We start from the raw sequence: 10,124 nt of genomic DNA, 5'->3' as shown, positions 1-10,124 counted from the left end.
AAGGGGTCAGCGATCCCAAAGATTCGAGGACCTTTGATCGGTATAAATGAAGACCTGAATCAGAGTTTTGAGAGGCTGTTCACGGATGTCAGTATGGTGGAAGCTGGAGAAGGTTCCAGCAGAGCAGAGATACAATTTGTGGGGCCTGAGGCCAAGACCAACAATTGGACGGTTACTCCTCTTCCTGTCCGAGGGGAGTCTTGGTAGTAGGCTTTGATTAATGTTTTGTTTGTTTGTTTGTTTGATCGGATTATTCAAGGGTGTAATCCAAATTTTACTTTCGTTTTGTAAAAGTGTGAACCCTTTTTATCCCGCAAATTTAATAAAGTTCTTTTCTTTTGTCTCATTTTAATTTTTGTCTTGTTCTTTTTCTTTCTGGACAGTTCTCTTTTTACTGGTTCTAATGACATGGCATGCACAGCGGATCTTCGACCTAGTCTAATAAATCAATCTGAAACCGACTCAATGATGCAAAAGGTCGTTTGTGACGATGAATCTGAATGTGACGAAGGTGAAGCCTTCGAAGAAATAAACAGAGAACTGTGCCAATTTGAAGAGAAACCCAAGCCTAACCTAAATGACACCGAGGCTGTGAATCTAGGAGACGCTGATAACATCCAAGAGACCAAAATTAGCGTCCACATTGAGCCGAATGTCAAAGCAGAATTGATCGAAACTCTCAGGGAATTCAAAGATGTTTTTGCATGGTCATATGATGATATGCCTGGATTGAGCACCAATTTAGTGGTTCACAAATTGCCCACTGACCCGGCATACCCTCCGGTCAAGCAAAAACTAAGGAAATTTAAAACAGAAATGAGTGTAAAGATCAAAGAAGAAGTGATTAAGCAATTACAATCGAAGGTCATTCGGGTCACTCGGTATCCCGAGTGGTTGGCCAATGTGGTACCAGTCCCAAAGAAGGATGGAAAAATCAGGGTATGCGTTGATTACCGCAACCTCAACAAAGCAAGTCCCAAGGACAATTTCCCGCTGCCCAACATTCATATCCTGATCGACAATTGTGCTGGGCGCGAGATCGGATCCTTTGTGGATTGCTATGCAGGTTATCATCAGATCCTAATGGATGAGGAGGATGCTGAGAAGACAGCGTTTATTACGCCATGGGGAACCTACTGCTATCGGGTAATGCCGTTCGGGTTAAAGAACGCCGGGGCAACGTACATGCGAGCAATGACTGCTGTGTTTCATGACATGATACACAAAGAAATAGAGGTGTACGTCGATGATGTGATCATCAAATCTTGGCGTCAGGAGGACCATGTAGCAGACCTAAGGAGATTTTTCCAAAGACTCCGGAGGTATGATATCAAGCTTAACCCGGCCAAATGCGCATTCGGGGTTCCATCAGGAAAGTTGCTAGGATTCATCGTCAGTCGACGGGGAATTGAGTTAGACCCGTCCAAAATTGAATCCATCCGAGATTTGCCACCGCCAAGGAACAAAACAGAGGTAATGAGTTTGCTGGGTAGACTCAATTATATCAGCAGGTTCATCGCTCAACTCACAGCAACTTGTGAGCCCATATTTCGGCTGCTGAGAAAGGACGCTGCAGTAGGTTGGACAGCAGAGTGTCAGGAGGCCTTCGACCAAATCAAAGGGTATCTGTCTAATCCACCCGTATTGGTCCCGCCTAAGCCCGGGAAACCCCTAATCCTTTACCTGACGGTCTTGGAAAATTCATTTGGTTGTGTACTGGGGCAACATGATGACACAGGGAGGAAGGAGCAGGCCATCTACTATCTTAGCAAGAAATTCACAGTGCATGAGGTCAAGTACACTCAACTCGAGAAAACGTGCTGCGCCCTAACTTGGGTAGCTCAGAAGTTGAAGCACTACCTGTCTTCATATACTACTTATCTCATATCCCGCTTGGACCCATTGAAGTATATCTTTCAGAAACCTATGCCCACGGGAAGGTTGGCAAAATGGCAAATTCTGCTCACAGAGTTTGATATCATCTATGTGACGAGGACGGCCATGAAAGCCCAGGCGCTGGCAGACCATTTGGCCGAGAATCCCGTTGATGAAAAATACGAGCCCTTAAGAACGTATTTTCCTGACGAAGAGGTGATGCATACGAATGAGTTGGAATTACCCGAGGAACCGGGTTGGAAGCTTTTCTTCGATGGAGCTGCAAACGCAAAAGGGGTTGGAATAGGAGCAGTACTCATTTCTGAAACAGGACGGCATTATCCTGTTACGGCTCAACTGCGCTTCTATTGCACCAACAATATGGCCGAATATGAGGCTTGCATTCTGGGTCTGCGCTTGGCTGCTGACATGGATGTCCAAGACGTCTTGGTCTTGGGAGACTCGGACCTCTTGGTACATCAAATTCAGGGTGAATGGGAAACACGAGATCTAAAGCTCATACCATACCGACAATGCTTGCATGATCTGAGCAAGCAATTTCGATCGGTAAAGTTCAAACACATCCCGAGAGTTCACAATGAGGTTGCGGATGCCTTAGCCACCTTAGCATCAATGTTGCACCACCCTGACAAAATGTATGTTGATCCTCTACACATCCAGGTCCGTGATCAGCACGCCTACTGCAATGCCATAGAAGAAGAAGCAGATGGCGAACCCTGGTTTCATGATATCAAGGAATACCTCAGGATGGGGATATATCCGGAACATGCCTCTGGGGACCAAAAAAGAGCCCTTCGGCGTTTGTCGAATGGTTTCTTCCTGAGTGGAGGAGTATTGTACAAAAGAACCCCAGATTTGGGATTGTTGAGATGCATAGATGTCGGGCAGGCAACGACGGTTATGGCGGAAGTACATGCCGGAGTTTGTAGGCCGCACATGAGCGGATATGTATTGGCAAGAAAGATCCTTCGAACAGGGTGTTATTGGCTAACCATGGAACACGACTGTATCACTTTCGTAAGGAAATGTCATCAGTGCCAGATACATGGAGATTTGATTCATTCTCCGCCAACAGAGTTACATACGATGTCAGCACCCTGGCCGTTTGTAGCATGGGGCATGGATGTCATTGGGCCCATCGAGCCAGCAGCGTCCAACGGTCATAGGTTCATTCTAGTGACCATTGATTACTTCACCAAATGGGTTGAGGCTAAAACCTTCAAATCAGTAACCAAGAAGGCAGTGGTGGACTTTGTTCACTCCCATATCATCTGCAGATTTGGGATCCCAAAAGTGATCATCACGGATAACGGTGCGAATCTTAATAGCAGCTTGATGAGAGAGGTATGCCAACAATTCAAGATTACACACCGCAATTCCACCCCATATCGTCCTAAGGCAAATGGAGCAGTCGAAGCAGCCAATAAGAATATCAAGAAGATACTGCGAAAAATGGTGGAAGGGTCCAGACAGTGGCACGAGAAATTACCCTTTGCTTTGTTGGGTTACCGCACTACCGTCCGGACTTCCATAGGCACAACTCCTTATTTGTTGGTGTATGGAACTGAGGCCGTGATACCAGCGGAGGTCGAAATTCCGTCCCTCCGAATTGTCGCTGAAGCCGGAATTGATGATGATGAATGGATCAAAGCTCGCTTGGAACAGTTGAGCCTGATAGATGAGAAAAGATTGGCAGCAGTGTGCCATGGTCAGCTGTACCAGAAGAGAATGGCAAGAGCGTATAATAAAAAGGTGCGCCCCAGGAAGTTTGAAGTAGGGCAGCAGGTATTGAAGAAGATCCTCCCACATCAGGTCGAGGCAAAAGGCAAATTCGCCCCAAATTGGCAAGGGCCTTATATCGTGACCAGAGTCTTGGCCAATGGTGCTTTGTGTTTGACAGATGTCGAGGGAAGATGTGTCGACATGGCTATCAATTCAGATGCAGTCAAGAGATATTATGCGTAATTTCTTTAAATTATGGCAATTTTGGTTTATTTGTTTGTATTTGGCATTTGTTGAATAATGAGATGACGGAGGCAATTCTTTCTTCTATCCAAACACTTTTAACCCTCGCTTCCCCCTTTGAGCCTTAAGCAAATTCTTTCAATACCCCTCTTTTGGAATCACTAATGGGAAAGATACGAAAAAAAGAAAAGAAAAGAAAGGAAAAGAAAAGAAAAAGAAAAAGAAAAGGAAAAGAAAATGAAAAGAAAGAAAAGAAAAATCAAGGAATATAAAACCGTGGGAACTACGTTTGACCTGATTCCTCAAAGAGGATACGTAGGCGCCTCACGGCTCGGTCATAGTATGCATCGTAGCAAATATAGGATGCATAATGTACATAGTGTGCACAATATAGCACAATGTGCGTAACGCACGTAACTCAACATAAGCGTAAAAAATAAATTCCCCAAGCAAGAAAACTGGGGCAGAGGTTATGTTTTAAGTTCCAACAAAGGTTTGATTCCAAAAGTTGTAGCACATCACCCTTCAAGTTGTTTTCATTTTTATAGCCTTTCTTCAATCCCACACCAAAACCAACATCGACATCCAAAAGACCTCCCGATCAATGTTCGAGAGATGCCAAATCCGGCAAATAAGGCCGAGAATAATACACTGATCCCCAGCAAAGAAGAGGATCGTAAGACTGGGATTGAGTTGATAGTCAAAAGAATCCCCGGAAGAGAGGGTCGTATCTACAACACCCCGGATCCTCGAAAGAAATAAAATGAGAGAGTCTTATCGGTGAAAACCTTCACAGGCACCGAGAGGCGATGTAAGATGAGGGATATGAAATGAGGGAGTCTTATTGGTGAAAACCTTCACAGGCACCGTAAGGCGCCGGGAGATGAGAGAAACGAGAGAGTCTCATTAGTGAAAACCCCTCGAAGGGCACTATGAGGCGACGAAACAGATCAGCAAAGCTACCACATTCGCAACAAGATGAACATCCATTTATCATCCCCAGCAAGTCAGACCGTCGGACAAATCGATTGATACAAATAGACTGGGTCGGGAATCTATGGTGCACGTCATGATCACGGGGACCAGTTGTGTCCTCCAGATAAGTTCTTTGGATTGTCTCCTCCCACAAAATATTGGTTCAGAAAGTTTTTCTCTTTTCCATATCTTTATTTCTTTTCCTAAAATGTGTCTTGAAAGGATTTTTCAAAGCTTACTACCAGAAACCGAAGGGGAATTCATCCCAATGCAGGATAATACAAACAGTCTTAAGGGCCGGTCCCAGGCAATGCAGTGATTGTGCCCGGAAATTTTTGGAAGAAGTAAGCTCCAAAAGGGAGTGGTTCCGGGAGTTAGAAGCAGACTCCCACATCATGTGTTTAAAGAGAAAGCAGAAAAGGGGATAAATTGAAAACCAATCCCCAGCAGGCTAGAGACCCCCAATAGGCAACTTTGCCCGCCAACCAGTTATGGGAACAAAGAGCAAGAAAGGGGGAAGGGAGAAAAACGGCTCGCCAGAAAGGCACCCTCTACCACCACGATTAAAACTGATTAAATCCTTTTGTCTGCTGCAGGAAAACAAAGGATTGATGATGGCAGCAAGATGCACCGCCATGGAAGTCACCAAAAACCGGGGCAGAAAAATTTTCTGCCAATTGTCGAAAATTTTCTCGGAAGAACGGGAAAGCAATTTCAATACTTTTAAGTTCTAGGTCGCCCACCAGTATAATGCGGGAATACATTTAAGTTCTAGGTCGCCCACCAGTATAATGCAGGAATACATTTAAGTTCTAGGTCGCCCACCAGTATAATGCGGGAATACTTTTAAGTTCTAGGTCGCCCACCAGTATAATGCGGGAATACTTTTAAGTTCTAGGTCGCCCACCAGTATAATGCGGGAATACATTTAAGTTCTAGGTCGCCCACCAGTATAATGCGGGAATACATTTAAGTTCTAGGTCGCCCACCAGTATAATGCGGGAATACATTTAAGTTCTAGGTCGCCCACCAGTATAATGCGGGAATACTTTTAAGTTCTAGGTCGCCCACCAGTATAATGCGGGAATACTTTTAAGTTCTAGGTCGCCCACCAGTATAATGCGGGAATACATTTAAGTTCTAGGTCGCCCACCAGTATAATGCGGGAATACTTTTAAGTTCTAGGTCGCCCACCAGTATAATACGGGAATACATTTAAGTTCTAGGTCGCCCACCAGTATAATGCGGGAATACATTTAAGTTCTAGGTCGCCCACCAGTATAATGCGGGAATACATTTAAGTTCTAGGTCGCCCACCAGTATAATGCGGGAATACATTTAAGTTCTAGGTCGCCCACCAGTATAATGCGGGAATACTTTTAAGTTCTAGGTCGCCCACCAGTATAATGCGGGAATACATTTAAGTTCTAGGTTGCCCACCAGTACAATGCGGGAATACATTTAAGTTCTAGGTCGCCCACCAGTATAATGCGGGAATACATTTAAGTTCTAGGTCGCCCACCAGTATAATGCGGGAATACTTTTAAGTTCTAGGTCGCCCACCAGTATAATGCGGGAATACATTTAAGTTCTAGGTCGCCCACCAGTATAATGCGGGAATACATTTAAGTTCTAGGTCGCCCACCAGTATAATGCGGGAATACATTTCAGTTCTAGGTCGCCCACCAGTATAATGCGGGAATACATTTAAGTTCTAGGTCGCCCACCAGTATAATGCGGGAATACATTTAAGTTCTAGGTCGCCCACCAGTATAATGCGGGAATACTTTTAAGTTCTAGGTCGCCCACCAGTATAATGCGGGAATACATTTAAGTTCTAGGTCGCCCACCAGTATAATGCGGGAATACATTTAAGTTCTAGGTCGCCCACCAGTATAATGCGGGAATACTTTTAAGTTCTAGGTCGCCCACCAGTATAATGCGGGAATACATTTAAGTTCTAGGTCGCCCACCAGTATAATGCGGGAATACTTTTAAGTTCTAGGTCGCCCACCAGTATAATGCGGGAATACCCTTTAGCTCTAGATTTTGGAATCAGTCACCCCACCCGAAAACGGAAGGGTACAACAGAGAGCCCCGAACGGGAAACAATAAAATCCCAGCACCAAGAAGCAGACAACTGCAGAGGCAAGGCGCACAATTCAAAGGGAAGAAGGAACGCGTCTCAAAAGAAGTAGTTTGGGAACGTTGTAGCATGCCCAGTATAACAATTCTGATGAAAAGCCATACCACTGAAGAAACCATTGGAAGATCTAAAGAAGAAAGCCGTGTCCCCAGCAAATCAAGCAAAGTGATGAGAACTGGCATTCAGAAAAGGTGAAGGACCAGCATCATCTCCAAGTTCACAAAATAAAGGCGTCAGAGGAAAGCGTTAGCCGACAAGAAAGCAAGGCAACAAGAACAAGTTGAAGATGGATGAGATTTCAGGATCCTCAGTTTAGCTTAGCTTCTTGTTTTCCTTTTAGAGCAATGTAATAGGGAGATCGGTTGAGCAGTAGCATCCTACAGCAGCATACAACAGCGCACAACAACAGCAAGCAATACAGTCACACGGTAGTCCCAGCTACCAAAATTTCCCGAACTACATTGACCTGATTCCTGTTCAGCCCAGGATATGTAGGAAACCTCTGAAGCAAAGGTTCGGTCAAATCTCTTTCAAAAAATGCTTCACACGGAGTATTCGGACGGGCAAAAATCGCTCGCTTTATCTTTGCGCGAAAACCCTTCGTGTCTTCGTGCAAAGAGGGGCAGCTGTAAGCACGTGATTTTTGCTTCACGGACAGTCACTCCAAAAGAAATAGTAACAAAGGACCTCGCTGTACAATTTTCAATTTTCCGTAACGTGTGCTGCTAGTCATGTGTGGTTCTGTCCATTTTGTCCATTTTTACATTATTAAACAAAATACAAAATGTGTATGTCCTGGTAATTAGACCATAATTCATTCAGTAAAAGAAAAATTCACAAAAATATTCTAGGGTGCGATTTAACCTATTTAAATATTTTGATAATTATGTTTGTTTGAATTTCATTTTATTTTTAGTTTTAAGATTAGAAAAAAAAAGAAGAAAAGAAAAAGGAAAAAAGAAAGGGAGAAAAGAATGAAGAAAACGGTTTGGGCCAAGGAAATAAACCAAAAATAGGCCCAAACCAATTCGATCAGGCCCAGTCCAAATCCTGTTGCCCAGACACCTCCTGAAACGACACCGTTTCAGGCCAATCCATCTCAGCCGTTCAAACTCTCGATCCAACGGCTCAGGACCTCTATCAGTAACCCGCTTCAAAACCCGACCCAGGAACCAATCCGATCCAACCCCTCACTTAAACCAAACGACCCCGTTTGACTACCAAACGACCCCGTCTCATTTCTCAGCATCAGATCCCAGCCGTTGAGATCATCTGATCTAACGGCTCAGATCCAATCAACCTCCCCATATATAAACTCAGCCCTTTACCCCGCACCCCCTATCCGAACCCCCCCCCCCCCTTCAGTCATCTCCTTCCCCGAACCCTGAAACCCCCAAACCCTAACGCCGCCCTAGTTTCCCTTCCACCAAAACCCGGCGGCATGAACGCCGGTGGCCACCTCCCGAACACCCTAAGACCCCCTCACTCTCCTGAACATGGATCTGTTACTCCCTAGCCTCGAATCACTTTCGTTCGTCTCGAATCTTCATTTGAAGATTTGAGTCGAACCCGGATCTATGCCAAACCACCCCATCTTCATACCAGACACCCCCCTGACCTTCCTCGTGACCAAACCAAGCTTGGTTTGGTCCGAATCTACCCACAACTCCCAAAAATCCAGATCTGAAAATCCAGACTTTAGAACACATGCACATGGGGAATCCGGCTAGCCTTAACGGGGGTTTGAGGTCTAATAGACCTTAATCAAGGTGTTCTCATGTGAGAACACCCTGATTAAAGTTTGTTCGGCCTCAAAGGGTCAATGTCGAGTCAGATTTGGTTCAGTTTTGTTTGGACATTTTTGGTAAGTTTTCTTTTCCTTTTTGTTTTATTCAACTGCTAGTTAAGTATGTTAGCATGTTCTGTTGTGTTTGTTCGGTGTTTTCTGATACTCTTCTTAATTTCTTCCGTCTTTGTAAAGACCTTTTATTTGGTCAATTGTTTTCTGTGTATGATTTGAATGTATTCTGTGATATACATGTTCGATTAGATTAGTCGTCAAACGAGTTAATTCATATAGGTTCCCAGTGATTGAACAAAGTTGTCTGAAGTCACTCGGGACTCTGTACGTGTTGTTTATATGAACGATTGATTGTTATGTGTTACGACTAATATAGTCGAGTCGATATATGTCGTCAATTAGTTGCAGTCATTAATGATAACAACTTGATTCATGTTGTTTATTTTTGCTGTGATCGTATTTGAATCCCATTAGGAACTGAATTGTATTGCCTATTGATTTTGTTCAAATTGAATTAAAGAACATCTAGGGGAAAGGTTATAATGGCAGATTCAGACTTTGATTTTAAAACACGATGCCATTTGGTTTGGACCGTGGGCAGCATGTGTATGGTTAGCTTTAAGGAATTAAAATAACTGGACAGCATGTGCTGTCAGATTATATTCCCACTGCCCATACTTTTGTTAAATAAACAAGTGATTAGTACATTTTAACAACAAAAGAGAGAGGGGCTGTCAGGAATTTGATGGGAGTTTTATTTATTTAAAAGAGGTGAGTGGAAAAACAACAGGGAGGGGGAATTTGGAGTTGTCAAAAAGACTGTAAAGTGTTAAGGTTAGGCTATAAAAGAGGCAGACCTTCCATTAGAATGGGGGTTCAATTTTTGGAGTCTGGAAAGATCCTGGGAGTAAGAAAAACTAAAAAGGAAAAACAGAAATAAATTTCAGAACATTGTGAATGAGTATTGTCTAGAAGAAACTGTGCAAGAGTCCAGTTTGATCAGGCTTTCTGTGGGGTTTTGCTTTTCCTGTTGTCTGCCAAGCTTTCTTGTGGTTATTGGATTTCTGTTGCTGTTACATTCAACACTCTGGGCTGTTGTTTCCTGCTCTGCTTTTTTTTCTGGGATTGTTCATTGGTCGCTCGACTCCTTGCTGAGCTTCACCATTATCGGCTGTTTATTTGTTGCTGTGTTGTTGCTGTGTCTGTTGCTGCTGTTGATTGTGGCACACTACTCGACTGATTATTCCCTTTCTTCCTTTCCTTTCTATACCAGGTACACACCCAATACACTGTCAGATGTAACTGGAAATTTGAGCATGAATGTAAATGAAAGACCTGAAG

This window comes from Nicotiana sylvestris, chromosome 5, assembly GCF_000393655.2.
Source record: "Nicotiana sylvestris chromosome 5, ASM39365v2, whole genome shotgun sequence".
NCBI lineage: Eukaryota > Viridiplantae > Streptophyta > Magnoliopsida > Solanales > Solanaceae > Nicotiana > Nicotiana sylvestris.
This window is presented reverse-complemented; position numbering follows the sequence as displayed.